A 24,046-nucleotide genomic window follows, 5' to 3' on the forward strand; every position below is an offset into this window, starting at 1 on the left:
TAGTGGCATCCTATACGTGGCTATTGGACTTTGCTATAGTCCCACTAGTGCAAAGACATTTGCAGAGCGCATCTGCCTGCGTTGCACACTCCAACTCATTATAACTAAGCCATTATACTAGCAAACACTCAATGTACCTAGTGGCATCCTATACGTGGCTATTGGACTTTGCTATAGTCCCACTAGTGCAAAGACATTTGCAGAGCGCATCTGCCTGCATTGCACACTCCAACTCATTATAACTAAGCCATTATACTAGCAAACACTCTGTGTACCTAGTGGCATCCTATCTGTGGCTATTGGACTTTGCTATAGTCCCACTAGTGCAAAGACATTTGCAGAGCGCATCTGCCTGCGTTGCACACTCCAACTCATTATAACTAAGCCATTATACTAGCAAACACTCAGTGTACCTAGTGGCATCCTATCTGTGGCTATTGGACTTTGCTATAGTCCCAATAGTGCAAAGACATTTGCAGAGCGCATCTGCCTGCGTTGCACACTCCAACTCATTATAACTAAGCCATTATACTAGCAAACACTCAGTGTACCTAGTGGCATCCTATACGTGGCTATTGGACTTTGCTATAGTCCCACTAGTGCAAAGACATTTGCAGAGCGCATCTGCCTGCGTTGCACACTCCAACTCATTATAACTAAGCCATTATACTAGCAAACACTCTGTGTACCTAGTGGCATCCTATCTGTGGCTATTGGACTTTGCTATAGTCCCACTAGTGCAAAGACATTTGCAGAGCGCGTCTGCCTGCATTGCACACTCCAACTCATTATAACTAAGCCATTATACTAGCAATTTTTGCTGCCAGTTTAAGGGCCGTAGTTGCATTGTCAGGGATATTTATTCTTTATTATTCTGCTGTTAATAAAGCTAGACCACCACTGCAATCTACACCACCTCTCAATTTTTACTACCACATTTTCAGTCCACAATCTTGTCGCAATCAACATGAGTGGCAAAATGACAGATGCTGGTGGAAAGGGGAAGAGGCGTGGTGGAAAAGGCAAAAAAGGTTTTGTCCGTGGGGAAGGTGGCAAAGCTCCATTATCATCTGCTGAAGATAGACCCTCTACCAGCAAAAGTAAGATGTCTACTACTTACCATGGACAATCCGATGTGCTCCCTTTTTTACGGACACGAACAACAGGAAGAAAGGTAGATGATGGGCAAAAAAGGAAAATGCTTGAATGGATCTCAAGTGGTCCAACAAGTGCCCTCTCAGCCACTTCAAGTACCGCATCCAAAAAACACCAGTCCTCTGAGTTGTCATCCAAATCACACTTGATTTCTCCCAGCTCTGAAGTCTCCATCAGCCCTGCACAGTATGGTGGAACTGAGATGGCTGAGTCTGCAGAGCTGTTCAGTCACACTATAGCCTGGGAATCAGAGGTCTGCTCCCAAGCTACAGTGAGTACAGAACAGGAAATGGTCTGCAGTGATGCCCAGAACCTTTGTGACTCGGATTCAGGCCGTGAGGAACAAGTTTCTGAGCATAATGTTGACCCTTTGTCACAAACTGTAACACCTGTGGTTATAGACAATGAGGAACATTCTGATGAAGATTAGACGCAGATACCCGATTGGGATGACAACTTAAATATTCGGTCAGGGCAAGAAGAGGCTCGGTCTGAGGGGGAGGGGAGTGCAAACACAACAATTGATGATGAAGTTCTAGATCCCACCTACTGTCAACCCCCAGTCAGGCACTCGAGGAGGTCAACAGAGGCGGTGGAGGAGGATGCAACCGACGACGAAGTTACCTTGCGCCTTCCTGGACAGAGTCGGAGCACTGGTAGCACGTCTACAACTGGATCCTCAGCCACCACTCTGCCTCTGAGCATTATTCGTGGTGGATCAACAGGTCGCATGGCCTCTAAGCCTTGCCTAGCCTGGTCCTTTTTTGACATAGAAAAAGATCGCCCAAATTATGTGATATGTAAACTTTGTCATGATTCTCTTAGTAGAGGTCAAAACCTCAGCAGTTTGACAACTTCTTCCATGAATCGTCACATGAATAAATATCATAGGTCCCGGTGGGAAGCTCACCGTGCTGCAATGCGGCCTAGCGGAGCGAACCATCCACCGCCTGCCCCTTCCAGTGCATCCGCACGCTCTTCATCTTCTAGGACTGTGGGGACAGCTGTCACACCTGTTTTTCCACGCACAACTTCCACCACTGTAACCGCAACAGGCAGTTTGCTTGGTAGGTCGTCAGTTGATTTGGAAGGGGAAACAAGTGAGTGTGTACAGCTCTCTCAGACATCGATAGCACCAACATTGGATGAAGGCAACATCATGTCTCCGCCTGCACTTTCCTCACAAACCTGCATTTTTCCAGGGACACCCTACTCAACACCGTCTACACACAGCAGCCAGATCTCTGTCCCTCAGATGTGGTCAAATAAAAGGCCACTTCCTGCGACCCATGACAAAGCTAAGAGGTTGACTCTATCCCTCTGTAAGCTGTTGGCTACCGAAATGCTGCCTTTCCGCCTAGTGGACACACAGGATTTTAGAGACCTTATGTCTGTCGCTGTGCCCCAGTACCAGATGCCTAGTCGCCACTACTTCTCTAAGGTGTGCCCGCGCTACACCAGCATGTCGCACACAACATCACCGCTTCCTTGAGAAACTCTGTGTGTGAACGGGTGCATTTCACCACCGATACTTGGACCAGTAAGCATGGACAGGGACGTTACATGTCGCTGACTGGGCACTGGGTAACTATGGTGATAGATGGTGAAGGGTCTGTTGCACAAGTCTTGCCGTCCCCACGACTTGTGTGTCAATCCTCTGTCTGTCCAAGTTCCGCCACTGCTTCTGCATCCTCCACCTCATCTGGGTCCTCCACCTCCGCCCCAAGCCTGCCTGGTCAGGCCACCAGCGTTCTCACTGCGCAGAAGGAATCACGCACCCCTCATTACTATGCTGGCAGCAGAGCGCAACGGCATCAGGCGGTCTTTAGCTTGACATGTCTTGGGAATAAGAGTCACACAGCTGAGGAGTTGTGGTCAGCTCTGCGGTCCGAGTTTAATAAATGGTTGTCTCCACTCAACCTGCAGCCTGGTAAGGCCGTGTGCGACAATGCTGCAAACCTGGGTGCGGCCCTTCGCCTGGGCAAGGTGACACACGTACCTTGTATGGCTCACGTGTTGAACCTTGTCGTCCAGCAATTTTTAACACACTATCCCGGCCTAGATGGCCTTCTGAACAGGGCACGAAAACTGTCTGCTCACTTCCGCCGTTCAAGCGCCGCAGCAGAGCGACTTGCATCGCTCCAGAAGTCTTTCGGCCTGCCGGTTCATCGCCTGAAATGCGATGTGGCGACACGCTGGAATTCAACTCTCCACATGTTACAGCGACTGTGGCAGCACCGCAGAGCCCTGGTGCAATACGTCATGACGTATAGCCTGGGCCAACGAGATGCAGAGGTGGGGCAGATCACCCTGATGGAGTGGTCTCAGATCAAGGACCTATGCACCCTTCTGCACAATTTCGACATGGCGACGAATATGTTTAGCTCTGACAATGCCATTATCAGCATGACGATTCCAGTCATTTACATGCTGGAGCACACGCTAAACACTATTCGGAGTCAGGGGGTGGGACAACATGAAGGGGGGGAACTACAGGAGGATTCATATGCGCAAGGGACAACAACATCACCAAGGTCCAGACGTTCATCATCACCAACGCAGCAGGCATGGGACCATGGGGGACAGGGATCGACAAGGGCGCATAGTAGCAGGCGAAATGTTGAGCAAGGTGCAGGAGAACATGAAGAAATGGAGGACGAACTGTCCATGGACATGGAAGACTCAGCGGATGAGGGAGACCTTGGTCAAATTTCAGTTGAAAGAGATTGGGGGGAGATGTCAGAGGAAGAAAGAACGGGTAGCACCTCTATGCCACAAACACAGCGTGGACTTGGTCCGCATGGCTGCGCAAGACACATGAGTGCCTTTTTGTTGCACTACCTCCAACATGACAGTCGTATTGTCAAAATTAGAAGTGATGATGACTACTGGATTGCCACACTATTAGATCCCCGGTACAAGTCCAAATTTTGTGACATAATTCCAGCCATAGAAAGGGACGCACGTATGCAGGAGTATCAGCAGAAGCTGTTACTCGATCTTAGCTCGGCTTTTCCACCAAACAACCGTGCCAGTGCAGGGAGGGAATCTCCCAGTTGTAACTTGACAAACATGGGACGGTCTCGTCATCTTCAACAGTCTACCCGTACCAGTAGGACCGTATCTGGTGCTGGTAACAGCAATTTTATGGAATCTTTTCATAATTTTTTTAGACCCTCTTTTGCAAGGCCACCAGAGACATCAAGTCTGACACATAGTCAACGGATGGAGAGGATGATACAGGAGTATCTCCAAATGAACATCGATGCCATGACTGTGCAACTGGAGCCTTGCTCCTTTTGGGCTTCAAACCTAGAAAAATGGCCAGAGCTCGCAACTTACGCCTTGGAGATTTTGTCGTGTCCAGCTGCCAGCGTTGTCTCTGAACGTGTCTTCAGTGCTGCTGGGTGTGTGCTGACAGATAAGCGCACGCGTCTGTCCAGTGACAATGTGGACAGACTGACGTTCATCAAAATGAACAAGTCATGGATCCACAAGGAATTTACTACCCCTGTGTCATCCTGGGGAGAGTAAATGCTTGTTGATTTGGAATGTGCTTGATGCAAATCAAAACATCCTGTTTGCAACTAGGGCCCAAGTGCTGCCACTGATGGGGTAAGTGTCTGTGTGGCCCAATTTTTGGAAAAAAGGGAGACTCCGCTTGGAGTAACCCTTGCTTGCTGTGTTTTTAAAAGAAGCCAAGATGAACAGAGCTGGGATCAGGAAAGACTTTGCTACCTACCCCGGTGTCATCCTGGGGACGGTTAATTATGGCGTATTTTTGAATGTGCTTGATGCAAATGTAGCTGTGAAGTGTACAACTGGGGCACAACTGCTGCCACTGAAGGGGTGGGTGTGTGTGGGGCCCAATTTTTGGAAAAAAGGGAGACTCCGCTTGGAGTAACGCTTGCTTACATTGTTTTTAAAAGAAGCCAACATGAAGAAGTCATGGGTCAGCAAAGACTTTATCTACCTACCCCGGTGTCACGCTGGGGACGGTTAATTATGGCGTATTTTTGAATGTGCTTGATGCAAATCAAAACATCCTGTTTGCAACTAGGGCCCAACTGCTGCCACTGAAGGGGTGGGTGTCTGTGTGGCCCAATTTTTGGAAAAAAGGGAGACTCCGCTTGGAGTAACCCTTGCTTACATTGTTTTTAAAAGAAGCCAAGATGAACAGAGCTGGGATCAGGAAAGACTTTGCTACCTACCCCGGTGTCATCCTGGGGACGGTTAATTATGGCGTATTTTTGAATGTGCTTGATGCAAATGTAGCTGTGAATTGTACAACTGGGGCCCAACTGCTGCCACTGAATGGGTGGGTGTGTGTGGGGCCCAATTTTTGGAAAAAAAGGGAGACTACGCTTGGAGTCACCTTGCGGTGTTTTACATGATTTTAGAAGGGCGTGCCATACCTATATCTGTGTGTCCTCCTCTTTTTCCTTGTCCAGCTGTTTTGTTTTCGCATGAGTATATGTCCTTGTCACTTTCCCATGTGTTTCAGTTGTTTGTCACCTTTTGGACACCTTTGAGGGTGTTTTCTAGGTGTTTTTCTGTGTTTGTGATTGCCTGCCATTGTTTCCTATGCAGTTCGAGTTCGGTTCGTCGAACGTTCGACGAGCCGAACTCGAACGGGACCTCCGTTCGGCGAACCGACCTCGAGCCGAACCGGGACCGGTTCGCTCATCTCTAGTCAGCAGGTTTTTGCTATCTCGTCTGAGAGCAGCATGGTGTAGGCAAAGAGATCTGATTCCTAAATCCAATGTTGCATCACTTAAGCCTGCTTCACACGGTACGATCGATCGTGCGATTTCACGATCGATCATACCCGCCCCCGTAGTTTGTGCGTCATGGGCAATTAATTGCCCGTGGCGCACAAAGTCGTTAACCTCCCGTCACACGTCCTTACCTCCCATGCGATGTCGCTGTGGGCGGCAAACATCCACTTCCTGGAGTGGGAGGGACGTTCGGCATCACAGCGACGTCACACGGCTGCCGGCCAATAGAGGCGGAGGAGCGGAGATGAGGGGGATGTAAACATCCCACCCACCTCCTTCCTTCCACATAGCCGGCGGGAGCTGCGGGATGTAGGTAAGCGATGTTCATCGTTCCCGTGGTGTCACACGGAGCAACGTGTGATGTTATGGAAACGATGAACAACCGGCGCCATGTTTCATAAACGATATTATGAAACCTAGTGACGAGTACACGACTCACGATTTGTGAGCGATACTGCGTCGCTAGGAGGTGTCACACAGGCCGACGTCGCAAGCGATGCCGGATGTGCATCACAAAAACCGTGACCCTGACGATCTATCGCACAATACATCATCTCGTGTAAAGCAGGCATTAGATTACTAGGTGCAGCGGTTCTGAGTCTGACACAATCAGAATTTTACTTCAGGGCTGGAGAGGAGAAACTGGGTTAATGCCGCGCTGCTGCCGAATGAAAATACTGTTGATTATTAATAAAATAATTTTCTTTCATAGGTCTACGTGTTGTAGGGATCCAGTCCCCTTCTTCAGGACAAGAAAGAAAAATCAACAATATTGTTGGCCGCTGAACTTATACTTCACTGGTTTGAGTTAATTAGATGAGCGCAACAGACTGAATCAGCAGATACACATGTTCCTTTTATGAAACAAGCCATTCAGTGCAGGTCTTAATTGCTGGACCTTTACTTCTCAATAAAGCTATCAACTAAAAATAAAAATGAGAAAACTTGCAATTTTTAAGTTATATTGTTGAGTTTTCTTCCTTTGTCCTGAAGAAGGGGACTGGATCCCTGAAACGTGTAGACCTATGAAATAAAAGAAGTTTTATTAATAATTAACAGTATTTTCATTCAGCAGCAGCACAGCATTAACCCCATTTCTCCTCTCCAGCAATGAAGATTAACCCACGTGCGGCTGCGGCAGCCGCCATTACTTTACAAATCTTCATAGGGTTGTGACTATTACAACCCTAATAGTTGAGTGGAATATCGTGCACTTTGCACTTTAATAACCTGATAAGACTCTATTTGCGCTCTTTTGTCTTCAGTTTACAATCAGAATTTTTAGATTTAGCCATGTAGCAGCGTTGAGAGAGCTTCCCCACTCCCACCACGTTCTCTATTAAGATTATTTATTGACAGTGTATTGTCAATCAGAGGAGGGGACAGGCTGGACTGCCCTGCATGTGCCTTTCTAGTCCAAGCAATGACAAGGGTTCTGCTGCTTAAACAAACATAGCAAATAAAAAACAGACTGTGAGAAGACAGGCAGCCCTGAATTATCTGTGTTAGCCCTTGCACAATGCTGGCTTCAGCTTACATAGAAAAAACCTGCTGACAAATTCCTTTTAAGGGGTATTTACGCTGCAAATTTTTCGTGAAAGACCATTGTTAAAATAATCGTTTCACAATTATTTTGTTTTGTAAACCGGCTGCCAATCGATTAATGATCAGCTGGTGAAATGACCTTATATGAAACAGAAAAAAATATCATCGTTCTCGACAGTGCCTCATCCTGTGGCAGCCTATGGGTACTGAGTAATTTAGTATTGATCCTTTTCTTTGGTCAGTCTGTGTCTGTGCACTTTCCACAAACTAATGATACATCGCCTGTTTATTACTGTGAAAGGAAACACAACCAGATAACGAAAGTAAAAAAATTGCACATGTAAGAGGTCATCTAACGAGGTTGTACATATAAGGTAAATAACTACTTACATTTTACTAACTGTTAACATTTTAAAATTTTCTCCAGGGAACTCCTTCAAGCTTTTGTGTGTGAACCACTATTCATTTATCAGTAACAGTTATATGCTTTAAGAGTATGATTGAGGTGTTCTAAGGCTCCTTAACTCCTTCACGACCAAGGACGTACTGGTACATTCTTGATCGTGTCCCCCTGGTTGCCATGGGCTCTTGCAGCGAGCCCGTGGTAGTCCCTGCACATCACTGACATGTGAGGCTAACAGGCATGGGATCCATCAGTGCCTTTTAACCCCTTAAATCGCGATGTCAAACTCTGACAGTGAGATTTAATGAGCGTCGGTGCAGTTCCCCACCACCATTGGCGGCTCTATGATATGATCACGTGGCACCAATGGGTCGTCATGGCTGCACAGGGTCAGATGATGAGCGTCAGCACTCACAGGAGATCAGCATTTCTGCTGATCAGAATGATTTTGATAGGGTGACTAGTAAAATTAAAAAAAAAAAATGAAAAATATATATTAAAAAACAAAAAAAAAAAAAAAACTAAAATTTCAAATCAGTTCCCTTTTGCCCCACTGAAAATAAAGCAATAAAAAATACACATACAGTGGAACCTGGGATTACAAGCATAATTGGTTCTCGGAGTGTGCTCTTAAGCCAAGTTGCTCTTATATCAAAGCAAATTTTCCTATAGGAAATAATTGAAACACAGACAATTCGTTCCACAACCCAAAAATATTTACTGTATTTATACAAACTTATTACAGTAATACAAAATACTGTACTGTATTCATATAAAATTATTACAGTACACTAATACAAAATACTGTACAGTAAAAAAACATATAAAGCAAATAAAACTGCACGTTGGCTTACAATAGAATTGTTGGTGTGCGAGAGGTACAGTACAAGCAATGTGCTTTACTAGTTAGCAGAAAGAAAGTACAATACTATATCCACAAATGTAAATGAATAGACATGCTGTATAGTATATACTGTACAGTACAATGGTATACTGTGTACAGTACATACTGTATGTACAGAAAGTTACCTCCAGTGTGGGTCAGAGAGTGGTGAAAGGACAGAACCAGACGTGTGCTTGGTGAGTATTTGCTCTTCCTATGTGCGCACTTTGCTTTTTTACCTGCTTTTCCACTGCTTTTATTGTCAACTGCAGCGTTTTCATGCCAAAATGCTTGCGTTATGCTTTTCAAGCAAAGTCAATGGGACATTGAGCTTTCTTGTGCGCACTTTGCTGTTCAAAACGCTGCGTTTAATTTGCATAAATCTGGGCAAAAACTCAGCGTTTAATGAAGCAACATGTCAATTGTTTTTGCCATTTTGGCTGCGTTTCCCATCTATTCAATTTAATATAAAACTGCAGCGTTTCTAAAAGCATCGGAAAAGCACTAAAAACTCATGAAAACCGCAAGGTGCGCATAGGCTACTTTCTTTGCGTTTTTCATGCATTTTTAAAGCCAAAAGCATTGTCCTTTCCGCCAGAGGATGCTTTTTGAACTGCAACTACTTCGACGCAAAGTGCGCGCATAGCCTTAAACCAAGTTACAAATTTGTAAAAAGCTTTGCTTGTCTTGCAAAACGCTCTCAAACCAAGTTACTCTTAAACCAAGGTTCCAATGTATTTGGTAATGCCGTGTTCAGAAATGCCCAATCAAAATATAACATCAGTTAATCTGATCGGTACACGGCGTGGCAAGAAAAAAATTCCAACAACAACATTACGTTTTTTGGTCGCTGTAACATTGCTTTAAAATGCAATAACAGGTGATCAAAATCAAAAAATAGTATAATTAAAAATGTCAGCTCAAGATGAAAAAAATAAGCAGTCACAGAGCCCCAGATCTCAAAAATGAGAACACTATGGGGTGACAAAAGCGCAATTCTTTTTTTGGACAAATGTCTGGGTTTTTTTTTCACCACTTAGATAAAGGTAAAACTATACATGTTTGGTATTATGTTTGGTATCTACAAACTCGTACTAACCTGGGGAATCATAATGGCAGGTCAGCTTTACCATATAGTGATCATGGTAAATAAAAAAAAAAAAAAAAAAAAAAAAATTGTGCAATTGCACATTTTTTGCAATTTCACTGCACTTAGAATTTTTTCCCATTTTTCAGTACAATATGGAGCAGCATTGATGGTGTCATTCAAAAGTATAACAAAAAACAAGCCCTCATATGGCTATATTGACGGAAAAATAAAAATGTTTTGGCTCTCGGAAGAAGGGGATGATATTACAAAACTAAAAAAGTATAAAATCACTCTGGGGTGAAGTGGTTAAAGGGAACCTTTCAGCAGGAATTTGCTATGTAAGCTGAGGACAACATGTTGTTAGAGTTAAAAAAAGAAAACAACTGTACTTCTCTTATCTATGTGTGTGCTGTTGTTTGTGTCGCCCGGTGTTATGGGGTACTCGGTCCCGGGCAGTGTATAACTGGGGAATGTCACTTTGGTGCCGTTGCCCAGTTCTGTGCCCTAGCTGCTTTTTGAAAAAGGGGATATTTACAGGGGATTGTTGAATAAAGCTTACACGTGACGCCACTTGCGGTTTGCGGCTATGTTGATGAAGCCACTGCTGCACAGTTTTCACTACCTGGGCTGGTGTTAGTGGCAGCTGGCATGTTAGGCCCTCCACAAGCAGGGCCAGGCCCCAGAGCATAGGTGAAGTAGAAGGGTGTTGAAAGAAAGTAGACCACACAAGAGGTTTCAGTGTAACTGGTTCTTTTACTCACTTCAAGCTGGTAACTGGTCACCAGAGGCCGGCTGGTCTCAACCACAGGTCCCCTTAGTTCCAGTGCCGGTTTAGTGACCTGGTGGCTTCTTTCCACTGCACCTGTCTTTGGTTGGTGGGTCCCAGTGGCTTGGAGTGGCTGGGGTTCCCCTCCTGGTTGTCTTCTACAGCAGTCCGTATGACGATAGCGTGAACCCTGTGGGGATGGAGTCTCTGGTCCTGTCCCCGGTTCTCCCGTTGCTACTTTGTCTTAAACTTCAAGGTCAGTGAGGTCCTTGATGGTCCCCTCACTGTGCAGATTTTATCAGGTCTGCCTGAAGCGTTTGTCTGACCTAGGATTCTGTACCCCGTTGGTGCGTAGTTCCAGGAGTACTCCACCATACTCCACCGGCAACTAACCGTCTGGGCCCTCAGGTCACTGTTACATTCTTGGCAGTTTGTTGGTTCTCTTTCACTGTCACCTCTCGACTCTTCTCCCTGCTCTGTCTCTCTGTCCACTGTCTCTCTCCACTGTCCGCCCCTCCCACCTGGTCGTCTAGTGGACTGGACTAGCTCCACCTCTAGGCGGCCATCCATTGGTCCGACCCTAGCCTGGTACCATTCTATGGGGGATAATGGGGGAAAAGAGGGATTATCTGGAGTTTTTGGTTGTTACCGGCACTAGTGTACTGGGTCGATAGGGGGTAGGCTCTGCATCCTGGTGGGGATGCAGTACCTTGTAGCTGCCTGATGGCTTCAGGGGCGCTACAATTACGGAATCTAATGGCATTATTATCCTATAATTAACATTGAAAGACCAGGAACTCACCAATAGAGAAGTCCTACACACACCCTGCTGTGAGGTACAAGAACAGCAGAACCCCCCCCATAAGTGACCCAATCTTACAAACTACAACCCTCAATGAATTAAATTAGGGGTGCAGTGATCATATTGACACCACAGGTGTGTCACCTAATGTTATACCATTTGACAATGAGGAAAAATATTTATATTTTTACCACAAAAATGTTGTTTTAGCCCCAGATTTTACATTTTCACACAGAGAAATTGGTAAAAATGTCACCAAAGGTCGTCACACCATTTTTGCTGAACATGGCAATACCCCACATATGTCGGTACAGTACTGCTTAGCCACACAGTGAGATTCGGGAAGGAAGGAGTGCTATTTAACTCTTGAAGTACAAATTTTAGTACAATAGTTTGCAGACTTCAAAGTCTCTAATTGTCTCAAAAGCAGAATCCCGCTCAAGTGACCCGATTTTGGAAATTACATCCTGTTGCGGTGTAGCTGTATATTTTGACTAAGATGGAAATTATATAGACAGTCAGGGTTCACTGTGCACTGTTGACAGACTGCAGCTGGAAGTAAGCAGAACACAAAAGATCCAGCAATTGGACACAGAAGTGGTGTACAGCGACGGTGTTAAACACCACACCAGTACTGTACCACAGAAGTAGTACTTGCCGTGGCGAAGTGATGGTACACGTAAGTCTCTGTTAACTCACAGAAACCACTTAAATTAAACTATATGCATATTATCAGATCGCTGTTAACTTATAGGAACTACTGAAATAATATAATAAGTAAAGTAATAGGCCACTGTTAACTCACAGAGACCAATAGGAAACACACACACTGTATATAAAAGAAATTGCTAACCGCACAGTACCACGTGGTAGGAATATGGCTGCCCAGAGGAGAGTATTACACTGCCTAACCGGCTAACTATATCCCAATCCGGTACAAGGTAACAGTTCGCTGTACTGCAAGACACTGGCAGATGTACCCAGACCACGGCGCCTAAGCCTAACACTAATCAGGAAGAGAACACATGCATCGGCAACTACAGTATGCTTGGACCAAGATGACTGAGCGCAAATTGCGGGCTACAGGGGTTTCTATAAAGTATTCTCCACCCTTAAGATGATGGCATGCTAGCCAACCAGAGCCCTTGGACAATGGGAAACTACATGGGATTGACGTCAGTCGCAACCAATAGCGCTAAAGAGCGTCACTGGTGATGTCACCCGCCACCAATAGGATGATAGCGCTTCATTGGTGACATCACCCGCTACCAATAGGATGCTGCTTCGTGACACGTCTGCGCACTATAGCATTCCTTGCACTTAGAATGGAAACAGTGCTGATCCCTTGCTCATGCGCACTAAGACTTTTTTTGGACTTAGTCTCAGGAAGAGATACTGGAGTCTGCACCTGTGCAGTAGGAGAAAAACGAGACTAAAGGCCTCGTCACACGCTACGATATATCTAACGATGTCGTCGGGGTCACGGAATTTGTGACGCACATCTGGCATCGTTAGAGATGTCGTAGCGTGTGACACCTCCGAACGACTGTTAACGAGTAAAAATACTCACCTTATCGTTGCTCGTTGACACGTCATTCATTTTCATAATGTCAATCCTCCTTCTGCGCGCTGGTTGTTCGTCGTTCCCGAAGCAGCACACATCGCTCCGTGTGACACCCCAGGAACGACGAACACAGCTTACCTGCGTCCCGCCGGCAATGCGGAAGGAAGGAAGTGGGCAGGATGTTACGTCCCGCTCATCTCCGCCCCTCTGCTTCTATTGGGCGGCTGCTGTGTGACGTCGCTGTGACGCCAAATGTCCCTCCCCCTTCAGGAAAAGGATGTTCGCCGCCCACAGCGTTGTCGTTAGGGAGGTAAGTACGTGTGACAGGGGTTAACGACATTGTGCGCCACGGGCAACTAATTGCCCGTGACACACAAACGACGGGGGCGGGTGCGATCGCTCATGCGATCGCACGACATATAGACACGTGTGACGGGGCCTTTAGTCTCTGAACTTCAAAAAGTCCAACCCACAGAATGTGGAGCGGCAAGATGACTAGAACGCTGTCGAGGAGGATCAGGGGTGACGGGAGGGACTGTGGTCCTAGCAGGAGGCGACCGAGGCACGACAGCACCTCGGCGCGTAACGCACCCATCTGGGAATTTATCTACAGTGAGGAAAATAAGTATTTGGTACACTGACAATTTTGCAAGTTTTCCCACCTACAAGAATAGAGAGGTATGGAATTTTTATTGTAGATACACGTCACCTGTGCCACCAGATTACCCCAAAAAATCCAGAAAATCACATTGTATGATTTCTAAATAATTAATTTGCATTTTATTGCATAAAATAAATTTTTGCTACAATAGAAAAACAGAACTTAATATTTGGTACAGAACTCTTTGTTTACAATTACAGATGCCAGACGTTTCTTGTAGTTTTTGACCAAGTTTGCATACACAGCAGCAAGGATTTTTGTTCACTCCTCTATACAGATCTTCTCCAGATCATTCACATTTAGGGGCTGACACTGGGCAACATCGAGTTTTAGCTCCCTCCAAAGATTTTCTTTGAGTTCAGGTCTAAAGACTGGGTAGGCTACTTCAGGACCTTGAAATGCTTCTTACTGAGCCACTTCTCCGTTGCCCTGGCTGTGTGTTTTAGGTCATTGTCATACTGGAAGATCCAGAACCACGACCAATCTTCAATGGTCTTACTAAAGGGCCATTTATACGCTGCGACATTGCTAACGATATATCGTTGGGGTCACGGTGTTTGTAACGCACATCCGGCGTTGTTAGCATCATTTCAGTGTGTGACAGGCTGGAGCGACCTTAAACGACTGCAAAAGAGGCAAAAATCGTTTGTCTCTGAGAGGTCGTTTAATTACCAAAAATCGTTGTCTGGTCAGTAGTGATGTTGTTCGTTGGTCCTGCGGCACCACACATCGCTATGTGTGACACCGCAGGAGCGACGAACATCTCCTTACCTCCGTCCACCGGCAATGAGGAAGGAAGGAGGTGGGCGGCATGTTCCAGCCGCTCATCTCCACCTCTCCTCTGCTATTGGACGGCTGCCGTGTGACGTCGCTGTGACGCCGCACGAACCGCCCCCTTAGAACAAAGGCGGATCACCGGACACAGCGACATTGCAGGGCAGGTAAGTTCGTGTGACGGGTGTTAGCAAGGTTGTGCACCACGGGCAGCGATTTGCCCGTATCGCACAACCAATGGGGGCGGGTACGCTCGCTAGCGATATCAGTACTGATATCGCAGCGTGTAAAGTACCCTTTAAGCGGGCTTTACACGCTACGATATATAATACGATATGTCGTCCGGGTCACGTCGTTAGTGACGCACATCCGGCATTGTTTGATATATCATAGCGTGTAACAGCTACGAGCTACTGTGAACGAGCAAAAATACTCACTTTATCGTTGCTCGTTGACACGTCGCTCATTTTAAAAATATCTAATGTCCTTCTGTGCTCCGATTGTTCATCGTTCCCGAGGCAGCACACGTCGCTCCGTGTGACACCCCGGGAACGATGAACTGCAGCTTACCTGCGACCCGCCAGCAATGCTGAAGGAAGGAGGTGAGCGGGATGTTTACGTCCCGCTCATCTCCTACCCCTCCACTTCTATTGGCCGGCCGCTGTGTGACGTCACTGTGACTCCGAACGTCTCTCCCCCTTCAGGAAGTGGATGTTCTCCGCCCACAGCGAGGTCGTTTGGATGGTAAGTATGTGTGATGGGGGGTTACAACATTGTGCGACACAGGCAAGAAATTGCTTGTGCCGTACAAATGATGGGGGCGGGTGCAATCGCAAATGCGATCGCACGATTAATTACAGAGTGTAAAGCAGGCTTTAGGGAAGAAGGTTGTTGGCCAAAATCTCACAATACATGATCCTATCCATCCATCTTTTCTTCAATACAGTGAAGTCATCCTGTCCCCTCTGCAGAAAAGCATAAAAAAATTATGATGTTTCCATCCCCATGCTTCATGTTTAAGACAGTGTTTTTGGGGTTGTACTCATCCATTTTCTTCCTCCAAACGCAGTGAGTGGAGTTGACATGATCTTCTCACATGCCTCCTGTGCATTATCCAGATGGTCATTGGGGAACTTCAAACGGGCCTGGACATATGCTGGCGTGAACAGGGGGACCTTGTATGCCCTGCAGAATTTTTTAATCCACAACAGCGGAATGTGTTACTAACTGTAATCTTTGAGACTGTGGTCCCAGGTCTATCCAGGTCATTCAAGTATAGTTCTGGGCTGATTCCTAACCTTTCTGAGAATCATCCTTACCCCACGAAGCGAGATCTTGCCTGGAGCCCCAGACTGAGGAATATTGACAGTCGTCTTGTGTTTCTTCCATTTTCTAATAATTGTGCCAACAGGAAACAAGATAGGACACCCAGGACCACTTTAAGCATGATAGAAAAACATATGGTCACCCTCAAGGGACAATATAGAATACTAAGAGAGCTAGGAGGGAATGAATGACCAGTATCATAAGTTTGAAAGGAGTCAATTCAAACGAGGACAGTTCAAGTATAACAATACAATCTTTATTAGATATAAAAAGCAGGTATTAAAAGGACTTGAACAATAATCCAAAGTTGTAGATTTATAAATAGAGACAGGAGTTAGAGGAAAAGTTCAGAGCAAAAGGCTGTTCAGGTCTGAACCATCACCATGGGGGATAGAAAGTAAAGGCTCAATCCCGGCATATACAAATTTGGTATTATAATCCTAGTGGAGGAAAATATGCCGGTTAATAAGAGAAGCATAATTACTTACCCATGGTGAAGTCAGACCAACAGCCACCGCACCCCAGGTGGCTGTTGGTCTGACTTCACCATGGGTAAGTAATTATGCTTCTCTTATTAACTGGCATATTTTCCTCCACTAGGATTATAATACCAAATTTGTATATGCCGGGATTGAGCCTTTACTTTCTATCCCCCATGGTGATGGTTCAGACCTGAACAGCCTTTTGCTCTGAACTTTTCCTCTAACTCCTGTCTCTATTTATAAATCTACAACTTTGGATTATTGTTCAAGTCCTTTTAATACCTGCTTTTTATATCTAATAAAGATTGTATTGTTATACTTGAACTGTCCTCGTTTGAATTGACTCCTTTCAAACTTATGATACTGGTCATTCATTCCCTCCTAGCTCTCTTAGTATTCTAATTGTGCCAACAGTTGTTGCCTTCTCACCAACCTGCTTGCAATTGTCCTGTAGCTCATCCTTAGCTCAACTCTATTGTCCTGTAGCTCATCTACAATTTTGTTACTAGTGTCCTTAATCAGCTCTTTGATCCTGGCAATGGTGGAGAGGTTGGAGTATGATTGATTGAGTGTGTGGACAGGTGTCTTTTATACAGGTAACAGGTTCAAACAGGAGCAATTAATACAGGTAATGAGTGTAGAGAAGGAGGGCTTTTTAAAGAAAACATAAATGGTCTTTGAGAAAGAGAATTCTTGCTGGTTGTTAGGTGATCAGATAATTATTTAATGCAATAAAATGCAAATTAATTATTTCAAAATCATACAATGTGATTTTCTAGATTTTTGGGGGATTCTGTCACATTTGAAGTGCAACTACATTAAAAATTACAGACCTTTCCATTCTTTGTAGGTGGGAAAACTTGCAAAATCAGTATTGCATCAAATTCTTATTTTCCTCACTGTATAGGTGTAGCGATGATTTTGACTCCATGTGTGTTTTCCAGAAACAAGCAGCAATGGATGGCGAGAAAAAATTGCAAATCTGCCATTGTAGTGTCCAGTATGTTGGTGTGTCCAGTATTTTCTAGTGCCCAGTACTTTGTAGTTCCCATACATTGTGCCAAGCTCATTCTTCTGGATACATGAACTCTGTAAATTAAGCGGGCTTCCTCACTACAGAAATGTAAAATATGTGGATGCGATATGTGCTTTAGAAACACTGTGGGGCATTTGGATTTGGGCACAACGAGTTTACTGGATTTCTTTTTGGATGGGGAGTAATAGTGCTTTTCTAGAGCCTTTGTGATACCAGTAATGTGAAAGCCCCTTGTGTTTCCATTTACAGATGACAAACCAGAGTGGGGACTTGACTTGAAGATTTTATTGGGCTCCACACTGAGAACTTTTATTAGGGTTTCCATCTAATTCTCCATTTACTATAATGAAGTTTCAGTATTAGTCTGGACTATGCCTGGCCTCTGTTTAGAGTTGTCCTTTTCAGAAGTGCACAAAACGGAGGTTGACCAGGCTTTTATGTACCACTGAAGAGACAGACACCGCTGGATCAGACTGAGTGCTAGGTAACTCCATCTGCCACATTATAGGAATGTTCCTTCAGTGGTTTCACCTGAATCACGTATTTCAGAGATTTACATGGAAAACCGATGTAAGCGCTCAGTGTAAATCATAGGATAAATGAAAGCCGAACCTTACTGTGATCTATGGGAGGAAGAATAAATAAATGAACAACAGGTCAAGGATTACTTTTATTCATTTCTTACACCATTCACCCAGTGGTATAAGTGCTTTATTTGGGTTGGTGCAATTACATCGATACCAAATTTATATAGTTTTATTTATGTTTGGCCACTGTTATCGGACATCAACTTTCCCTACCGTGATCACTGATCTAATGCTAAGCAATGGCTTTTATATTGCAGGACATCATCTGCAGTGACTGGCAAACAGGCTGGAGGCGTGTCAGGTATAGATGAGTAAAATCAAAGTTTGGTGTTTGGACTGAAAAACTGAGTTCATGTGCTTTATGTTTGAACATCACTTGTGCGATCATCGCTGTGCTTGGGTACGCTCGGTGCTCAGCCCAGTGCAATCCGCTTGCAGTGTTTGAATGGCTCAAACTCAGGGTAACAACAGTGTGATCGGATGTAGTGTGCACAAAAAAAAAATGGAAAAACTAGCCCACCCGCCCCTGGAAGTGATCCTTTATGGCTGGCTTCATGTGGGCGGAGCCCCAAACTGTCCAATTACTGACTTCCATTGGGGCTCAGATCGAGTTCAGGTCCCAAACTGAACTTAATTTAAAGTTTGGCTGACGCCACCAAACCAAACTTCAATGGGTTAGCTCATCTTTAGTGTCAGGTCCTGCTCAAGGAAGGACCTTAAAAGCCTTCATAACTGGGTGACCCCAGAGGCCATTTTTCGGCCCGGAGTCACCAGGAAGACCATGACCTCAACGTAATTGCAACTGCGTTGTACCGATCAGACCAAAAAGGGAGCCCCCACTCTATACTATGCCAATTGATATGCCAATTGATGTCACTGTCACTATGAAAAGTGGCATCAGAGGGGTTAAATGCCCGCAATCAGTGCTAGCGCTAATCAAAAGCATTACAGCAGGGTTTCAGCTATGAAACTGGTGGATTTCCTGATGAAGAAATGGAGTAACACTTCGAAATGCGTTGAATTAAATCACCTTGCATTATACCTCTTCTAGATTGTGTTGTATCTTCAGCAGCACAGTAATAGTTCCACATTAACAGGGTTCCCGAGTGGCTGTATGATACATAGATGACACCCACTGATAATATCGCTGGTGCCGAATGTGAGCTCGAGCGATCATACCGCTGTAAGACCGTTTGAGAGAGCGCACCTCTCCTGACAGATGTCATGAAGGGGTTAAAAGGAATGTCTCATGTTCTTTAAGGACAGCCAATTTCAATTTTACCATTCCCTTCTTCCAAGAATCAGCTTTTCTATTTTTCGGTCCACATAGCTATATGAAGGCTTGTATCTTTTCTGGATGAGTTGTATTATTGAAAGAGAATGTTCCTATTCCACATAATGTACTGAAAAATGGACGCAAATTCCAAGTCGAATGAAATGCTGAAAAAATGCAAATCCACCATATTTTCATGGTTATGGTTTTACAGAGTTTATTCTGTGGTTATGTGGTAAAAACATCATATCTTTATAGCAGTACCAAACTTACATAGAATTTTTTTATTTAATGTTGTGAAACAAATTCAGAAGTCTGTAAAAAAAAAAAAAAAGTAATATTGGGCTTTTGTTGCCATTTCCAGAGACGCATAATGTTTTTAGATCCATTGATTAAATTGTGTTCGGGCTTGTTTATGGCATGGTGAGCTGACAATTTTACTGATATTATTATGGGTTATATTTGATGTTTTAATTTGTTTTTATTCCTTTTTTGGGGAAGAGTGGTGACGACAAAAAAAATGTGCATTTTTGTTTTTTTGATAATTTTTTCTCATTATGGCTTTTACCATATTGGTTGATTAATTTTATATTTTGCTAGAATTGACTTTTAGGGATGAGTCATAACCAAATATATTTTTATTTTATTGCTCTATTTTATTCATGGGGAAAATAGATTTAAAGTTTTATATTTTTTACATTCTTAAAAACTTTTTTTTCCCATGTATCACTATTGTTGGCTCTTTCAGGGAAATTGAGCCTGCAATTGTCTGACTTCTTACACTATACACTGCAATATTACACTCACGGTTAGTAGTCGTGGTGCTGGATGAGGTTGGTGCTGTTTTGGAAGGTCATTACACATACAGACTGTAGTTAAACTAAAAGTCCTGGAGTATCGCTGCCACTCAGGAGGGGAGCCCGTCCAGGTGTCCGCTCCCAATGATATTGCTTTGCTGTGTTTCAGTATAGTCCGACCTTCCGAGAGCTTCTACTCCTCAGCCCCTCACACCATGAGGGCTGCTGCTTGGCTGTCCTTGGAACTCCAACTGCACAGCTTTCTCTCCCCCTGAGAGCTACTACTTCACTCCTCTCTCCTTGCTCCCCTGAAGCCGACTGCCCTGTCACCTCCCACCAGTCTGCTTGACTCTTAGGTGGGCGGCCCTTTCTACACTAGACCTACCCACTGGTGTATGTGTGACTGGGATTTGTATGCTGATCTTAGCAATATCATTAGGTGGCACCTGGAACCAAGGAGGGTGGGTTCTGCACTATAAAGGACAGGAGTGCAGTTCCCTATGACAACCTGACTAGTGCAGGGGCATCACATATGCCACTGTGCGCTCCTGACCTGTGCATTTCTAAAGGTACCGTTACACATAACGAAATCGCTAGCGAGATCGCAGCTGAGTCACGGTTTCTGTGACGCAGTAGCGATCCCGTTAGCGATCTTGTTATGTGTGACACCTACCAGCGATCAGGCCCCTGCTGTGAGATCTCTAGTCGTTGCAGAATGGTCCAGGCCATTTTCTTCAAAGGCGATGTCCTGCTAGGCAGGACACATCGCTGTGTTTGACACTGTGTGACAGGGTCACAGTGACTGCTGAGATCATTATACAGGTCGCTACTGCGACCTGTATTGTTCCTGCATCGCTGGTAAGATCTGACTGTGACATCTCACCTGCGACCTCCCAGCGACTTACCTGCGATCCCTATCAGGTTGCATCATTTTCGAAATCGTTGGTAAGTCGTTGTGTGTGACTGGGCCTTAAGAGGTCTTTTGAGTGATCGATGGACTCTCATGACCCAGACTCCCACCTGTATGCTTAGAAATTGGTGGGATCTCAGGACCCAGACCCTCACCCATGTGCTCAGAATTAAAGGCCCTAAAACATAAAAATTGTACCAAATGTTTACAAATTCCTTATTGAAATATTGTAATATTTAGTTGACATTTACTTACATTAGTTATACAATACAAGGCACTAGACAGATTCAACCAGGAAGGCGTTGACCCAATTTTAATGGCATAGTAACAGATTGCTGACAGACTAAACTCACTAAGGTCAATAGTGATAAAACAATGGCTATTAGGGAGAGAATCATTAACATCAAAATACGCAAATAGAAACAAGCAAATAAAAGTATACAGCTCTTGAGATGTTACGTGGGAACCGGCATATTAGGACCAGGGAGTATATATCCTAATCGCCAGTCGGGGCCCACCATGCTCCAGATGACAAAGGAGCTGCTGGTACCTGAGACTATAGAGCGGAATGACTCTGAGATAACCCAGGGAACCTGGGAACCGGTCACGTGTGTAGGAACACGTCAGACCGGACGACAACCCAGTTAGCGTTTTGGTGGAATTGGCGCAATCCTGACCACGTGTGCAGGGAACACGTCAGGTCGGATGGTGACCAGGTAGCGTTGACCAAGAAGACCGCTGCGACAGCGCCCTGTCGGCCATGTGTGTCAGACACGACAGGCCGAGCGGTCCTCCGATTAGCGTTTCTGGTCACTACGCGAATGGCCACGTGTGTAGAGAACACATCAGGCCAAGAGATCATACCAGTAGCGTTGACTGGGAAGCCAAGGAGGATAATAGATTCACACACCTAATCCAGGAACACCCTGTTAACTCCACAGGGGTCCTGGGGTACGCTGTCCATGCGCGTAGGAGGCACAACCAGACAGGTGGCGCAGCAGGTGCATTGTCCGTGTGCGTAGGGGGCACAATCGGACAGGAGGCGCAGCAGCAGCAGCCCAGTTAACTTCACTGGGCTGCACAAGCAGGACTGGACGGTAGGAGGTGTAAGCCCGGCGCCTGAGCCACGGGTGTCGGACGCCTAACCCTACCTACCGCTTCCAAACACAGGCTTATGCCGCAATAAGGCTCTAACATGGAGGTATGCTCTGTCTGAGCAAATGTAAAGACTGCGCACTTCCATGTTGTCTCCAGCCCCTTTTATAACCTGGGTCCGCCCCAAACCCAGGGTGGACCGCAATGGCACCTCCAGGGTCCAACAGCAGAGTTCCATGTCATCAGCGACGTCACTAGCGGCCTATCCGGAACCGCCACGTCATTGATGACCTCATGGCAGCCACGCTCCAAACACTTCACCAGTCATCGTCTAACGACCAATGGTGAGGTGTCGTGTCATAGGGGCGGGCCTCTGCGAGACAGTTCGGAGTGGCCAAATCATCAGGACACCTGATGTGTGTCGGCCTATCAGAGCCTACCACCTCCCGGACATGCCCAGTGAGGTCCTTACTGGACCTAGCCTCTGATGCACTAAGTGCTTGAGCATGCTCAGTAGCCTGAACAACAGTCTCGGAAATCAGACTATCTGCCTGAGCATGCTTAGTAGGCACAACACAGGACATAGACACGGCACGATGTCCAAGTACCTGTGCAAAGAGGCTTTTCGCACTAAGTGTAGGAGCATGCTCAGTAGCCTGAACCGAGGACTTAGCCTCAGAAATGGCACTATTAGGCTGAGCATGCTCACTAGGCGAAACAGTGGACTTAGGCTCTGGCTGGGGTAAATCGGGGCGCGCATGCGCACTAGCCACCTCTCCATACTTAGATGTGGAGGAAGAAGCAGCCAGCTGGACGACCCGAGGCACGGCCAAAAACGGCAGCTGGCGCCTGGGCGCAACAGGAACCGCAGCAGGCTGCTTGCGGCTATGGCGGCGCCGATTCGTAACATCAGACTACACAGTCATGGCCGAAAGTGTTGGCATGTTTAAATTTGTTCCAGAAAATGAAGTATTTCTCCCAGAAAATTAATGCAATTACATGTTTTCTTACACACTCTTATTTCCTTTGTGTGTGTGTAGCAACAACACAAAACAAAACTGAAAAAAAAAGGCAAATTGGACATCATTTCTTACAAAACGTCAGAAATAGACATGTCCAATGTTGATTTAAGTATCTGTTCAACCTCCGCAATGTAAGTCTATGGGGCTGTGGAAAAAAAAATCAGACAGCACCAGGATACCATCCGTTTTTCACAAATTGATAGGAGAAAGTGGAGAAATATTGTTTTCCTCATTATAGAAAAACTGCACTTTGACCGCGCACTCTGACCGCGCACTCTGACCGCGCACTCCGACCGCACTGATGAAACTTGGTCTGTTATTCTCACACGTCAAAATAACTCATGTCTGAATAAAGCCTAAGAATACTTTTGGAAAACAGCTCGCTCCAATTCAGCATTCTTGGTAATGAAGAGGTTTTTACTTCCAAGACAACAAATAATAATCACCGTCTACTGTGACATATTTTTAAGTTTACGTTCCTCCTGAGCCTTGATCTCACTGTCGTAGAATGCAGAGTGCATTTTTTTCTGGCAAAAAGGTAGCTAGAAATGGCGTGAATGCAATTTAGGAACCATAGTTTTTCTTCTTTATCTTTGATAGTGAGATCATGGCTCAAAAGGAGCTGAAACATCTCGATATGCCACAATAACCATTGAAAAAACAATTTATTATGTGTGGTCTTGCCAATAAAATTCTCTTAATTACCAAGGATGCTAAATTAGAAAGTGCTGTTTTTATAAAAGTATTCTCCTTACTGGCACCTCTGCACCTGCTATACTGAGTGCTGTCCATTGTTGAAAGACAAAAAAAACACATTTGCAGAACTGATTATTCTCACCACCAAACAAATATTTACAAATCAAAGGTAACCCATAACCCAGCATGTATTAGGCTATGTGCCCACGTTGCATTCTGTCCCTGCAGAAATTTCTGCAGCAATTTGAACAGCACATGTGCGCTTCAAATGGCTGCAGAAACAGTCGGTAATGAAAAGCCGATTTAATGTGCTCTGGATGCAGTCTCTCCCATAGACAGAGCGGGACCTGCATCCAAAGCGCATGAAAGAAGTGACATGTTGCTTTTTAGAATGCAGCGCT

At 45.2% G+C, this 24,046-nt stretch overlaps 1 protein-coding gene across 1 annotated transcript in view; it reads right to left on the reverse strand.

The window, feature by feature from the left end:
• The window catches only part of LOC142301487 (V-set domain-containing T-cell activation inhibitor 1-like), an 89,390-nt gene that overhangs the window by 59,701 nt on the left and 5,643 nt on the right, over positions 1-24,046 (reverse strand). The gene's annotated exons all lie outside the window — the stretch shown is intronic.

Source organism: Anomaloglossus baeobatrachus, chromosome 4, assembly GCF_048569485.1.
Source record: "Anomaloglossus baeobatrachus isolate aAnoBae1 chromosome 4, aAnoBae1.hap1, whole genome shotgun sequence".
Lineage (NCBI taxonomy): Eukaryota > Metazoa > Chordata > Amphibia > Anura > Aromobatidae > Anomaloglossus > Anomaloglossus baeobatrachus.